Raw genomic sequence first — 15,963 nt, 5'->3', positions numbered from 1 at the left:
GAGAGAGAGAGAGAGAGTGTGTGAGCAAGGGAGGGACAGAGAGAGAAGAAGACACAGAATCCGAAGCAGGCTCCAGGCTCTGAGCCGACAGCACAGAGCCTGATGCGGGGCTCAAACTCATGAACCTCGAGATCATGACCTGAGCCAAAGCCAGACGCTTAACCAACTGAGCCACCAAGGCACCCCTCAGTGTTTTAAAAATAATCTTAAATGTATGGAAACCAATTTTATGATAAATTTCATATTAAAAAATAATAATCTCAAAGGGGGTAAATCACCCAAAAAAATCACCCAAAAAAATTTCTCTTTCTTTCTTCCTTTCCTTTGTTAGGAGGCTCCACACTCAGCATGGAGTCCAACATGGGGACTGAACTCAGGACCTTAATAAAGATCAAGAGTCAGACACTTAACCGACCTAGCCACCCAGGCTACCCCTCATTTTTCTTTCAATAACTGAAATCATGATGTGTCTGGATTAGTTGGGCTTTTGTTGCGGTTGATGCAAGGTGGAAGGTTTGCTAAAGTCACCTTAAGTAATCAAGTAATGGAAGTTTACTGTAAGAGCACAGGCCTGATATCATGGGCCCCCAGGACTGAATATCAGGTCTCATGGTGTCTAGAATGTAGCTCTGAGACTTCAGGTCATGCAGGACCCAGCACAGCTTTAGCAAACCAGGTTATTTATTTCCCTCTCACTTCCTTAACCCTATGGACTTGTGGCAGACGGTGTTTTCCAAAGATGGCTGCAACAGTATCTCCTATTCCCCATGCCTCTCCAGACCGTTGCCACTCCTATGGCAAGATGGGGAGCCTATGACCCCTGCCTTTGATACTAGGATGACCTTGGTGACCTCCAACAACGCTCTGACTTCTAAGTCCGGGTCATAAACATGCCATGTGCTAAAAGAAAGGAAAGGAAAGGGAAGAAAAGAAAAGAAAAGAAAAGAAAAGAAAAGGTCATGCTCTTCAACCTTGTCCTTTTGAAACCCAGTCACCATGTTGGGAGGAAGTCCATGAAGAAAACCATGTGGAGGAGAACAGAGGCCCATGGCTCATAGTGAGCCCAAATGTGCCAGCTCTGTGAGTGAGCCATATTGAAACTGGACCCTCTACCCCCAGGTGAACTTCCCTCCCTGACTCTCCCCATGAAACAGAAAATAACTGTCACCACTCAGCTCTGACAAATTATAGACTTGTGAGGGCACCTACAAATAAGTGGCTTAGTCGGTTAAGCCCCCGACTCTTGATCTCGGCTCAGGGTCAAGAGTTTAAGCCCCACATTAGGCGTCACCCTGGACATGAAGCCTACTTAAAAAATGATAATAAATAAAATAAGAAATAGATGTGTTAGCAAGGTAAATTTTTTTTTTTTTACATTTATTTATTTTTGAGAGACAGAGACAGAGCACAAGCGGGAGAGGGGCAGAGAGAGAAGGAGACACAGAATCCAAAGCAGGCTCCAGGCTCTGAGCTGTCAGCACAGAGCCCGATGGGGGGCTCGGACTCACGAACCGTGAGATCATGACCTGAGCCGAAGTCAGACGCCCAACCGACTGAGCCACCCAGGCGCCCCAGCAAGGTAAATTTTTATTGCTGTTTTAAGACACCAAGTTTGGGGATGGTGCGTTATACAACAGTAGATAATGGAGACACTGCTTCATCGCCACCATGTTGGAGACTTGACAACTTTTTAACCTCTCCCCTGTGTCCAATCGCTTTGCTGTCCCTGGGCCTCAACTTCAGGTTCTGCCGAGGAATGTTCTGCATGGTCCAGTTAATCACTATCTTCCCTGATGGCCATTCTGTAGATAAACGGGCTTTTCCTGGGCAGCGTTCCATCCCTGGCCCAGCTGTGGTCAGCTGGAAAGGTCACTGGATAAAAGACCCATATAAGAGAACCATAAGAAATGGCTGGCATTCTAGGACCTGTCCTAGGCAGTTTAGGCCCTGCTTGGCATATAAGTTTAGTATTGATTTTTTTCCTCTTTAACCTTATTATAAGCATTTGCAACGTTATGAACACTTCACGAACACAGTTTTTAAAAACTACTTTATAGATTACTTCATAGATATGATCTACTGAATCATTACCTTTTGTGAACATTTAAGCTGTCTGTAGCAATTTTCTTTTTTCTTTTCTTTTCTTTTCTTTTCTGTTCTTTTACTGTCCTACGTAATAACGCAGTGCACGTTGTTTGATATAAAGTTTGTTTCCCTAAGAAAAATATTTCCCTAAGAATTAAAGTATAATGTCGAAAGGATGAGCATTTTCGAGCCTCTTAAAACATGTTGCCAAATGGTGTCCGGAAAGCTCATATCCAAGTTCATATCCATGAACCTTGTTCATATCCATTTCCCTTCCTGCTAATTTTTTACCACATCCTGACCAGCAGTGAGAATTCACATTGTTACAAAAACATGGCTATTTCAATGGTTTGAAATTTCTTTCATTAATGACGTTGAACATTTTTTTTCAAATGTATAGGTACCTCTTATATTTCCTTTCTAGTGAGTTGTCAATATATACACATGGAGCTTCCTTCTCTGGGGCCTAGAAATGTTAATATAAGAGGAAGTTTCATTTAAATATATTTGCCCTAAGTTTTTGTCTCTTCTCATTCCTCTATGGAGCTCCCATTCTTCTTTTCCTTAATGTTTCATTGTAGTGTTTTTAACTATGATCTTTCTTGTTTTATAGTTTTCCATAGCCTATCTTTAGAGATTCTAAGGAGAAACACTTTGTCCAAACCATTGGAATTTAGATTTCAGTTTAAAACTTTATCGCAAAGCGAAATCTCAGGATCCAAATATGCCTGTCTCTCCTTGGATTACATAATGAAATCCAACACTGTGTCGGTTTTGATTATTTCAGGTTACATGTACATAAGAATCCAAGGTTTTACTTTATTATTTTTTCTTTCCATTTGTGTTAGCCAGCATTCTCTAGACAAACCCAGAATAAGAGGTGTCTTCCTTCCTTCCTTCCTTCCTTCCTTCCTTCCTTCCTTCCTTCCTTCCTTCTTCCCTCCCTCCCTTCCTTCCTTTCTTCCTCCCTGCCCCTTATCTATCTGTCAGTCTATCTATCGAGAGATTTATGATAAGGAATTGGGTCACATGATTATGGAGGCTGTAAAGTCCCAAGATCTGCATTTGGCAAGCTGGAGACTCAGGAGAGTGGATGGTAGTTCCAGTCCAAATCTGAAGTCCTGAGAACCAAGAATGCTAATGTAGTTCCAGCCCAAAAGCCAGTAGGCTTCAAGACTCAGGAAGACCCAGTGTTTCAGTTTGAGTCCAAAGGCAACAGAAGACCAATGTCCCAGCTCAAAGTCAGTTAGGCAGGAGAAGTTCCTTCTTACTCAGGGGAGGGTCTGTCTTATGTTTCTAGTCAGTCCTTCAACTGATTGGATGAGGCTCACATTAGGGAGGGCCATCCGCTTTATTCAGTCTACTGATTTAAATGTTAACCTCATCCAGGAACACCCTCAAAGGCACATGGAGAATGGAGAATAACTTGACCACGTATCTGGGCACCCCGTGACCTAGTCAAGCTGACACATAAAATTAACTATCACACCTTTGGGGCACCTGGGTGGCTCAGTGGGTTAAGTGTCTGACCTTGGTTTCGGCTCAGGTCACGCTCTCACAGTTTCATGAGTTCAAGCCCCACGTCGGGCTCTGCACCGGCAGCACAGAGCCTGCTGGTGATTCTCTCTCTCTTTCTCTCCCCCTCTCTCTGGCCCTTCCCCACTCACACGATCTCTGTCTCTCTCAAAATAAATAAACTTAAGAAAAAACAACTTAAAAATGTATATTAAAAAACACATTGAGATAGCTATTACCAAAAAGGGAGGAGGAGGAAGTGTTGATGAGGATTTGAAGAAACCAGAACTGTGGTATACTGTTGGTGGGAATGTAAAATGGTGCAGCTTTGGTGCTAAACAATATTGTGTTTCCTCGAAAAGTTACCCATAGAATTACCACGTGATCCAGCAATTCTACTTTCAGGGATACACCCAAAAGAACTGAAAGCAGGGACTCAAACAGATACTCATTTACCCATGTTCCTAGCAGCCCTTTTCATGGTAGCTAGAAAATGAAAACAAGGCAAGCGTCTATCAACAGACGAATGAATTTAGTTTATTTCTTAAGTAAACTCTACACCGAGCGTGGGCCTCAAACTCACAACCCCAAGATCACGAGTCGCACACCTTTCCAACCGAGCCAGCCAGGTGCCCCAACAGGTGCATGAATTTTTAAAAAGCCCTGAAAAGGAATGAAACTTTGATACATGCTACAATGTGGGTGAACATTGAAAATGTTACGCTAAGGGAAGTAAGCCAGACACAAACGGGTGAATACTTAATCTCAACTGTGACCCAGTTTCCTCAGTTATAAGTTACGGGTGATAATAACATTAGTACCTTCCTCATAGGGTGGTTGTAGTTGAATACGTGTTAAGGGCCTGGACGTGTGTTTGCTATTGTTGTTGTTACCCTGATTATTAATTTAAGTAAGTCGTTGAGGAAAGGGCTCCTTCTTCCTAATGCTGATAATAAATGATAATAATGATGACTAACACTTAACACACACTTATGGTGTTCCAGACACGGTGCTAGGTTACCTCGCGTATATTCCCTTTGGCTTTTCTCATTGAATCCCATGAAGTAAAAGCTATTACTATCCCTGTTTCAAAAGTGACAAAACTGAGACTTAGATTTAAAAACTAGCCCAAGGCCACACTGCTAATAAGTGGTGGGTTCGGATCTGAAGTCAGGTGTGGCTCCTAACCTTCTACATCACATTGATAACTCAACAAATGGAACTGTCATTTAACATCACTTAACAGAAAACAGTTTCGATGGCCCAAACTATTTTTCCCCATCCTGCTGCTGTTTCTTCTTGGTATTTCGCCACACAATTCCTCAATGGCATTTTTCTACAATTCACATTAGTAATCAAATATCACACTGCTTTTTTTTTTTTTTTAAACTGACAAATACCATTTCTCTAAATGGTATGATTTCTCTAAATCGTAATGAGTTTTAAGAATCTATGCTCTCAAGCCATATGATGGTTGATTTTATGTGTCGACTTGACTGAGCTAAGGGATGCCCAGTTAGCTGGCAAAACATCATTTCTCTGTGTGTCTGTGAGGGTGTTTCTAGAAGAGATTAGTATTTGAATCAGTAGACCGAGTAAAGAAGATTGTCTTTAGCATGTAGGTGGGTATCATCCAGTCCATTGAGGAAGTGGATTGGACAAACAGGTAGAGGAAGGGAGAATTTGCTGTTTTTGCTTGAGCTGGGACATCCATCTTCTTCTGCCCTGGCCCATCAGTGCTCCTGGTTCCCTAGGTTTCTGACTTGGACTGAATTATACCACTGTCTTTCCTGGCTCTCCAGCTTGCAGACAGCAGATTGTGGGACTTCTCGGCCTCCATATTCCCATGAGCCAATTCCTATAATAAGTCCATATATATATATATATATACATAGATGTTTCTCTGGAGAATCCTGACTAACTCAACCCAGTACCATAAGCACACCAACCCCCAAAAAGCCCAAAGCACAAAACTTCCAGATCAAACTGTAAAGCAAACTCTCTGGTGTTAGAAACTTTGGTTACATTATCAAAGACTGGTGCTTTCCAATGAAAACACAAGTTCTAGAAATCTTGTAACAAGATGATTTAATCAAAATGATTTAATATTTAAGGGTATTTAATTTTTGTGGGGCACCTGGGTGGCTCAAGTCGGTTGAGAGTCTGGCTCTTGACTTTGGCTTGGGTTATGATCTCACAGTTTGTGGGTTCAAGCCCTGCATCAGGCTCTATGCTGGCAGTGCGGACCCTCCTTGGGATTCTCTCTTTCTCCCTCTCTCTCTGCTCCCCCGACTTGTGTACTCTGTCTCTTTCTCTCTCTCAAAGTAAACTTAAAAACAATTTTTTAAAAAGGATATTTGATTTTTTAAAGTTTACTTATTTATTTTGAGAGAGAGTGAGCAAGGGAGGGGCAGAGAGAGAGAGAGAGAGAGAGAGAGAGAGAGAGAGAGAATCCCAAGCAAGTTCTATGCTCAGCGTGGAGCCTGACATGGGGCTCGATCCCACATGGTAAGATCATGACCCGAACTGAAATCAAGAGTTGGATGCTTAACTGACTGAGTGGTCCAGGTGCCCCAAGGATATTTGATTTTTATTAAAAAAAAAAAAAAAAAAAGTTCAAAATCCAGGCAGTGGAGTGTGATAAGGAAAGGAGATAAGTGCCCTATTTGGTCCCATTTCCTATCCATTCAGCTGGACACAACTGGGAACATCAGCACGCTCAAGTGGTACAGATGTTTCCAGAGAGCTCAGTTATGGCTGAAAGTGCTGATGAACTCAGTCATATTTCATATTAATCTACCAGGTCTTCTGTGTGAAGCCCGGTGACAGATGTCATAAATCCTACCACAGTCATGATCCACTCCAGGGGATTTGAGGGTGACAGTTGGTTCCAGGGCACGAAAGAACCTGATGCGTTGGACATCTGTTGCAAAGAAAATAAGTGGCTACACAGGGAAAGCTATCTTATAGGGATTTCCCTGTTCATAGTTTTTAGCGACATATGCTGAGTGGCATTTACTGCTCATTAGGCCAGATACCTCTGAGAGAGTCTGCCTAAACTACTATAAATCTCTTATTCGAGCAGCATGTTGATGGCTATTTATATTCATGAGGAGAAAGAAAAAGCTGGTGTGTGTTTCTGAAGGGAGAGATCAGCAAAATGCTGGAGAGTTCAAAATGTAGCTCCACGTCAGTTAGAGCCCAGCTAACAAGCATGCCACACATACACTGCCCTTCTTGAGCCCTTGGCAGACATCAGTAATCAATCACTGCAGATGATCACTGCTGAGACTATGATCTCTGAATCAGGTTCAGCTCAGGCCCCAGGAGCCACGCCCTGCCCTTCAGCCCTGACTCCTCTAAAGAGATTGCCACCCCAGTTAATTGGGGACAGCGAGCTAAGTATTTCTGTATTCCCTGCCCCTCCTCTTCCCACCCTGCCTGAGGTTCCAGCTCTCCTTTCTCAAGGCACCCTTTACACCCTTCACTCTTTGTGAATCTCCATGGCCAACACTTGCCCAAGAGGTATTGGCACAGTCAGGGATGGCATTCAGTATATTTAACGACTGGTTTGGCTCAGGTGCTGATCAACCAAAATGGCTCCCTGCCCATAAACAACCATGAAGACAGCCCTGCACACGGTACGCGTCACCTTGGAGAAACATGGCAGCCAGCCAGAGCGTTGGCATTTTCAGGCAGCTTTTGAAAGATATGCTGACTCGTATACTCGATAAAAAACAGAACTGTCTGGAAATTCCAAAGGACTTTTGAATTAGTGTGACTGCTTAGTCCAGATTTATGGCCTTCATACTGATTGGGCCAAGCACATTCCTTGTCCTCATGAAGGGTATTCGTGAGGGCGTCCTCTCTTGGATCTTTAGCATTCCTTGGTTACCACCCCTCCCCCACCTCAGCTCTCTGGAATTCTCCACAGCTAACCATTTTTTATATTGAAACATGCCCAGAAAATGAGTTGTTTTGTGGAGGTTCACGTAGTTCCCTCTCAGCATTAGGGTAAAGAGGTGCGGTCCTTTATCTCTGTCAGCTGAAAAGAAAAAAAGAAAGGAAAAAACCTCCACCTAGTAAGTGAAGAATTATATCCTCCTTGGATGAGATGTACCTTAGAACTGTTTCCCAGTGTGTGTTCCCTGCAGCTTTTGCTTGTACTTAATCCCCTGGTTTGTTTGTTAAAACGTTGATTCCAGGACCCCACTCCCAACCTACTAAATGGGAACCTTCAGGCAGGCAGGCTAGGACTCTACCTTTTTAACCAAGGCTTGCAAACCTGGGGCTTAGAGATTCTCGGTCTTTCTTCCCAGAGACTTGGCCTTTTCTTGAGCTAATTTCTTCACAATGAAGTCTGTAAAATTCGGAACGTTCAACTTTCTTTGTTATCTTCATAGCAGAATTTGACCACAGATAAAACAAGGTATCAGATATAAACAATGGCCCATGTATCACTGACTAGAAGGGCAATCACTGGTTATGGCCCTGGAGGGCAAATGAATTATTTGTTTTTTGACGTCATGAAATCTAGCCAACACTAGTTATTCTTAAGGAGAATAAAAGACAAAGGGACAATCAAGGATAGGTGGTACCAAAGAGGAGATAATCCAGAATGTTTTACACCTAGTTCTGGAGCATTCTCAGAGACACATTGTGACTTGGGCATTTGGTCTTACTTGGTGCTTGGCCTTGGGACCTCTTCGGATTCTGTCACACACTCTACAGACAGAAAATAGCCTTCAATTGACATCAAAATTGTATCTCTCCCCCCCCCCACCCCATGACAGACTCTTAACTATAGAGAACAAACTGATGGTTACCAGAGGGGAGGTGGGTGGGGGGATGGGTGAAACAGGTGAAGGCAATTAAGAGTACAGTTATCGTGATGTGACGAGCACTGAGTAATGTAAAGAATTGTTGAATCGCTGTATCGTACACCTGAAACTAACATCACACTGACATTAATTATACTGCAACATGAAAGAGGCATATTCCAAGTTAGAATATGTATCTAGTGGTTTCATTTGGGGGATTAAGCCAGTGAGGTGAAAAGGCAATGGACGTTGGTCTCAGACAAACTAGGTTCAGATTCAGATTTTGCTGGTTAGCAACTTGGGACCTTGATCAAGTGACTTGTCTTCCTCGAGCTTCAGAGAGCGTAATACTTCCTCATCACATTACGAAGAAGATTTAATGCAATAATGGGCACGAAATCACCAAAGCAGTTCTGGGCACACAGTTTAGCTCAGTAAATGTTGGCGTCCTTCCACTTAGAAAGCTAGGTGAATTTTCAAACTTTAGCATTATCCCTGCTAGCCAAAGTAAGTTAATCATTGATGGACAAAACCAGGTCATAGAAGATCCAAGAAACAATAACAAGGTTGTCCTTCAGCTCAGGTTTTTTTTTTTTTTTTTTTTTTTTTTTAACATTTATTTATTTTTGAGACAGAGAGAAAGAGAGCATGAACAGGGGAGGGTAGGAGGAAGAGGGAGACATAGAATCTGAAACAGGCTCCAGGCTCTGAGCTGTCAGCACAGAGCCCGACACGGGGCTCGAACCCACAGACCGCGAGATCATGACCTGAGCTGAAGTCGGCCGCTTAACTGAGTGAGCCACCCAGGCGCCCCAGCTCAGGTTTTCTAAGCGGACTTTGGAATCTTATGGATGAGTATATTTTATGGATGTTAAAAACATCAATTTGAGGAAGGAAATTACCTCAGAAGAACAGCCAACAGTAACCTGCACATTCACACACTTGCACACAGACACATATAGCACGCTTATCTGTAATTTGCTTATTGTCTATAGACCAGACCCAATGGGACTTGGTCCTCTGGGAAGGCACTGTTCTAAAAGTAACATCAAATCTGTCTTCTTAGGCCACAGAACTCCACTCCAGAAATCCTCTGTGGCACCCGGTAACAGAAGTGCCACAGATCCCTGACAAGCCTACATCATTGTACTGCCCTGAGGTCAGACCTCTCCACGGAACTGGCATGGCCACGGCCACTAATTCTGACAGTCTTTGCCAAATCCCTTGGGACATAAGTAGAGCCAGGTACTCTTTACATGTGACGTGCGAAAAAACTAACACATAAAGGGGTTGGATGATTTTTCTAATTCGCATTGATTTAATGGTAAAAACAGGATGTGAAACCATATTTTAAAGCTGGAACAAACATTCAAAGATTTGAGGGCAATCCCTCAGTCCTATCTATTCTTCAGGCAGGACAAATTGAACAAGTGGGACAACTGTAAACCTGCCAGCATCAATCTGGGCTGCAAAAATGGCACTAATGCTTTTTTGTATTCCCAGAAATACGTGTACTCTATCAGCCAATTGTTTAAGGAAAAGTTCACGCGTGAGTGATTTAAAAAAAAAAATTTTTTTTAAATGTTTATTTATTCCTGAGACAGAGAGAGACAGAGCATGAACAGGGGAGGGGCAGAGAGAGAGGGAGACACAGAATCTGAAACAGGCTCCAGGCTCTGAGTGGTCAGCACAGAGCCCGACGCGGGGCTTGAACTCACAGACCTCCAGATCATGACCTGAGCCGAAGTCAGACGCTTAACCGACCGAGCCACCCAGGCGCCCCGTGAGTGATTTTTTTAAGATATAAACATGAATATTTAGAGAATATAACAATTTTTAAAGAGCTGACAAAGTCACAAACATCACAACACTTAAAAATTATTTTATGTGTAGTACTTAAATACCTGACATTCGTCTATACTTTTTTTTTTTTTTTTAAATACAAGGGAGGGATTTGGGCATTACCGATTTCAGAAGAGTTGCATTAAATCATGGTGTTCCAGTGTCCATTGAGGAATGACATGGGGGAAGGGAGGAAATGCATCTATAGAGGAAGAAAACTGAGGCCCAGAGAGGCAGTGACTTGGTGGGCAAAAGTTAGCTTCGGGTCCTCGTTCCACTAAAGGTTCGCCATGAGATGGGAGCAAGTCGCAACTTTTCTATCTCGATCTGCTGTTCCTACCATCGTGCTCTATATTCTAAGAGCTGTCGTCACCAATACATTCGCCCCTTTGTAAAATGCTTTGGATTTCTGTAAAGAAATGTTTCACAGTGAGTCAGAGCCTTCCTGTTGACAAATAGTTGTAGGGTAAGCCAGTACCTTTGGAAGTAATGAGGTTTTCTGCTGCTGATGTCTGTCCTTTAAGAGCCAGGTGAGCACTGCAAATATAGGCGAGAGGCAAGTCTGACCTGTTCAAAAATGTCTCTCCCCCGTCAGCGTGGGTTGGGGCCTGAGATTGCCAACATTTGTCTCCTCTTTGGGACAAGAGCTGTCATTCGTTTGCTCGTCCGTGCACTAAATCTCGGGTGGGCCAGGCACTGTGTATATGATGACACAATGCTCTTGTGGCGTTTAATCATCTACCGGGGGAGATGGACAGTCAAGGATTACAAAATTGTCCTTGGTGGTAAGATTCAAGAAGGAGAAGAGGAGAGCAATGGCTCAATTGGGGAGGGACTTTGAGTGAGCCTGAGGGTGGGAAGGAGTTAACCGAGGGCTGAGCGCAGGAAGAGCCCTTCTGGGCAGCCGCAGCGGCACTGGCCATAGGCCAAGGCCCGGGGCAGTTGGGAGCTTGGTGAGTTCCAGGAATTGTCCTTGAGGCTAAAGCAAAGCATGTGAGAGGGCAAGTTGTAGGAACTGAATTGGAGACTTTAGCAGGGTCTGGATCTTCAAAAAGTAACTTCATAATGAAAGAATAGGACCTTGAATGTAGCTAATGAAGCCACTGGGTAGGTTGGCGTGAAGGAATGTAGCAGGTTGAGGAATTCAGTGGGGGAGTGACAAAGGACAGTCAGGTTTGGTGAAAGCAGAGGAGGGTATGGTCTTGGAGGGACACTCGGGAAGGAGCGCCATCCCACTGTGTAGGCCAACGCATTGGGTAGATATGGGTACAACAAGGGACAGGAAGACTGATAGGGTGTCAGACCTCACCCAGTGGCACAGCTGAGTCACTCCCTAGCCTGTGGGCCTTGCTAAGGCTGCCTAATCAACCACATACCTCCATCAGGCCGGGCTCTGAAACTGAATTACAGGAATGGCATCACGGAGCTAAAAGGACCAGGGCGAGAGTCTAATTCAAGTCGTTCATTTTATAGGTTACCATCCTACAGCCCAGTTCAGTTGAAGTGAAAGCCCAGAGCCGGTGGTGAAATCCAGGACGGGTCTCCTGACACACACACACCGTGCTGCCCGGCCAGCTTGAAAGTTGTCCCTGAGATTCTCCACATCGTCAGAATCAGCTCTCAAGGGAACTGGGTCATTTACGGTCAGAGAGTAGGTGCCCAAGAAAGACCTGCTGAAATAAATGACTCCTCTGCATCAGAGATTCCTTTAGTTTCTTTTCAAGTTTATATAGATTGAAAATGAAACCAGACAACATCAGTCCCACACTCAAACTTGTGACTCATCACCACTCCTCTGAAGAATCGCTGTGTTGCCAGTTAAAAATATTTTGGACAAAGAATAGTTAAGGGAATGAAGTACCTAAAATGCATCATTTACCCATCAGAGAGGTTGAGTAAAATATGGACTAGGTTTCTTTCTTTTTTCTAATGTTTTCTTTATTTTGTGAAAGAGTGAGCAGGGGAGGGATGGAGAGAGGGAGAGAGAGAATCCCAAGCAGGCTCCAGCTGTCAGAGTGAAGCCGGACTTGGGGCTCAGTCTCATGAAAGGTGAGATCATGACCTGAGCTGAGATCAAGAGTTGGATGCTTAACCCACTGAGCCACCCGGGCACCCCTAGGTTTCTTTTTTCTTTTCTTTTTTAAAATTTTTTAGTGTTTATTTATTTTTGAGAGAGAGAGAGAGAGAGAGAGAGAGACAGAACATGAACGGGGGAGGGCAGAGAGAGAGGGAGACACAAAATCTGAAGCAGACTCCAGGCTCTGAGCTGTCAGCACAGAGCCCGACATGGGGCTCAAAGCCACGAACTAGGAGATCATGACCTGAGCAGAAGTCAGATGCTTAACTGACTGAGCCACCCAGGTACCCCTCTTTTTTTTTATGTTTATTTATTTTTGAGAGAGAGTCAGAGCACAAGTGGGGAAGAGGCAGAGAGAGAGGGAAACACAGAATCCAAAGGAGCCTCCAGGCTCTGAGCTATCAGCACAGAGCCTGACGTGGGGCTCAAACTCATGAACCAGGAGATCATGACCTGAGCCAAAGTCGGACACCTATCCGACTGAATCACCCAGGTGCCCCTAGGTTTCTTTTTTAATTAATAAACTAGACGTATTGAGATCTACAGTATGTTCATTTAAGAAGTGGAAGAAAAGTTGGAGGTAGATGAAGGGGCAAATAATAGATTATTTCACCTCCAGGAGAGACTATGTTGAAGAAAAACCTAACATCAGAATTTTTTTTTTGATTTTTTTTAACCTTTATTTATTTTTGAGAGAGAGAGAGAGCATGAATGGGGGAGGGTTAGAGAGAGAGAGAGAGAGAGAGAGAGAGAGAGAGAGAGACAGAATCTGAAACAGGCTCCAGGCTCCGAGCTGTCAGCACAGAGCCCGACGCGGGGCTCGAACTCACAGACTGCGAGATCACCACCTGAGCCGAAGTCGGACGCTTAACCGACTGAGCCACCTGGGCGCCCCCTAACATCAGAATTTTTAATGAAAAGCTAAGGGGATAATAACAAATGGGTGGCAATAATTAGTAAAATTATAATTTCTGGCTCTGGATGTATCTTTGAAAATTCTAGAGAACACCAGAAGGAGAAGGCATAAAAGGCATCTCCCTGAGAACATATGAATATACAGCGCGTGTATGTGCACATACACTGCCGATACACGAGCACCGTGCCGTTTCCATGGCAACGAGGGGAAAAGTATGCCTTGCCATGAAACAGCCTTCTTAGATTCAGACACACTTAGAAAGATCCATGTACTGAAAGCCATGGAGAAGATATTTTGAAACCAAAAGAAAAATTATTCTAATATTCTTTGAGGTCGCCTCCCCAGAGGTCAAGTGACCATCCCTGTCTCCCCCAGCCATTCTCATGGGCTGGACCTGTCTGCCACATCCAAGCAGAATTTTGGATCCATTTTTAAACACCTGGCACTCCATTCTCCCAAATCCAGCCTAACTGCAACCTCAGTCATTGCTACCACCTACTGCATCACTTTTGGGTTTCTCAAACCTGCCTGTGGGATAGGACAACAATCTTACGGTCATTGTTCCTGAAAACAGACATGTAGGCTCTTGTCTTATTAAAGGTTTATCACTAATCCCTGTGTGAGTGTGTGTGTGTACGTGTGTGTTTAGTGATAGGGACAGGCATACAAAGGATCATCATGCATCATGGAGTTTTAAAAAATGTGAGAAATTTGGCTGCATACCCGAAGTTCTCGTAGCCATAGTCCTTGGTCTGGAATGTCTGACTTCCTTTTTAGATGGTTAAAGAATAAGGAAGCCTTCATTTTCAGCCCTCTGTTTTCTTCTTGGACATAGGGTTCACAAACTTTTCTCTTTCTTCTGATCTTACATCGAGTGTGGACAAAGTTCAATATAAGAATAAACGTCCTGTCTACCATAAGTCAGCAAGTTGATGTCTGAGGCTCTGCTGAGCCAGGGCTGGTCTCTTAGCTTTCCCTCAAAGCGGATTTCTAGCAGTGGCTTCTTTCTGAGCTTTTTTTTTTTTTTTTTTCCTCCCCTCCCTGATTAAGTCTCACAAAGAATAATCACGCTGTTTACTTATTTCTTTTTCTTGTCTGTTGGTGGCTAGAATTTCCAGAAATAGTGATCCTGATTAGTAAGAATGCTTTGAGTATTTAAGCGTATTTGGCAGAGAAGAACCTGAGACATTTATCCATAGTAGTCTCCTCAGGGGAAAGTTGGGTCATACTTTCTTACCCCACAGTCTGATATGGGCTGTACGATTTGCTCCCCGACCCAACCCTGGCAAGCAGGACCATATGGATCTTCCAGACTAGTTCCCGATTCTAAAAGCCCACTTTTAGGAGGGACCTCCATTAAGAATAATGTCCCCTTGGGGCGCCTGGGTGGCACAGTCGGTTAAGCGTCCGACTTCGGCTCAGGTCATGATCTCACGGTCCGTGAGTTCGAGCCCCGCGTCGGGCTCTGTGCTGACGGCTCAGAGCCTGGAGCCTGTTTCAGATTCTGTGTCTCCCTCTCTCTCTGACCCTTCCCCGTTCATGCTCTGTCTCTCTCTGTCTCAAAAATAAATAAACATTAAAATAAAAGCCCACTTTTAGGAGGGACCTCCATTAAGAATAATGTCCCCTTAATAGAAGAGCATTGAGGATATAGTTGAGCAGAAAGCAAGATCTTCATTCAACTGTGACTATTACAGATGGTGTGCACCTTAATAAGGAACAACATCGGGCTGATTTAAAAGACCAGACGCTGGGTAAGCAAAGGTGAAGGAGACAGCAGAGGGCTGGCACACAGGAGTCAATCAGAAAACGTTGCTGGTGCTCATTGCCCGCCCACACGGACTTGTGATACAAGACCAAGTGATGATCCAATCTGTGTTCCCAGCAAAACACTTCCTTTGCTACATTCAGAGAGGATGAAAACACCACGCCAGGGATGATTGCCTTCCACACTGTGTACAACTCACCTTCCTCTCATGAGATAGGGATGGGAAGTCCATCTGGCCGCTTTTGTTTTCCAAATCAGTATCTGAGAGATGGAATCTATAAGACAAGAAAGACCCAATCTCCTCTGAATCCTCAAAATCACAAGATGTCATCGTCCTGGGGATCAGGAACAGTTCCATAATACAGGCATTCTTTTCCTTCCTATTCTCCTTTTATTTGCATTTCCCAGTGGATTAAAATAGTTACGAGTTCAGCTTGGAAGACAAAGAAGCAATGGTTCCTAAAATACCGTCACTCTTTCTCTGGACGGCACTCACAGCACAATCACGAGGATAAAGTTATAAATGACGTGGCTTTGCTCGCCAGGCTCGCTAATTTGCATGAATACATTGAATTTAATGATATAAAGAATAAAAACAAAGACTCTATTATGTTTTCTGGTTTTACAGTTTGGTGCTTTCTGTTGGGTCATTATAAGTATAGTTCATTCCTTAGCTGGCACTGTTTCTCAGTTGTTGTTGTTGTTGTTGTTTTTTAATCACCACTCACGAGTTCCTAGGTTCTACTCTCCTCTTTGACGAAAACAACTTTCTTTTCACCGGGTTTTAGCAGGTCCAATGACCTGGTAGCCCTGCGGTGGGGATCTATGGTCAAAAAACATGCAGAATCCGACCTCTGTTCACCATCGCAGGCCGAATCGCCTCTTATCTGGATCACTGCAGCAGCCTCCTGGCTGGCCTCCCTGCCCCCACCCTTGCCCC

This window comes from Panthera onca, chromosome A2, assembly GCF_046562875.1.
Source record: "Panthera onca isolate mPanOnc1 chromosome A2, mPanOnc1 haplotype 2, whole genome shotgun sequence".
Lineage (NCBI taxonomy): Eukaryota > Metazoa > Chordata > Mammalia > Carnivora > Felidae > Panthera > Panthera onca.
Note: the sequence above shows the minus strand (reverse complement) of the source record.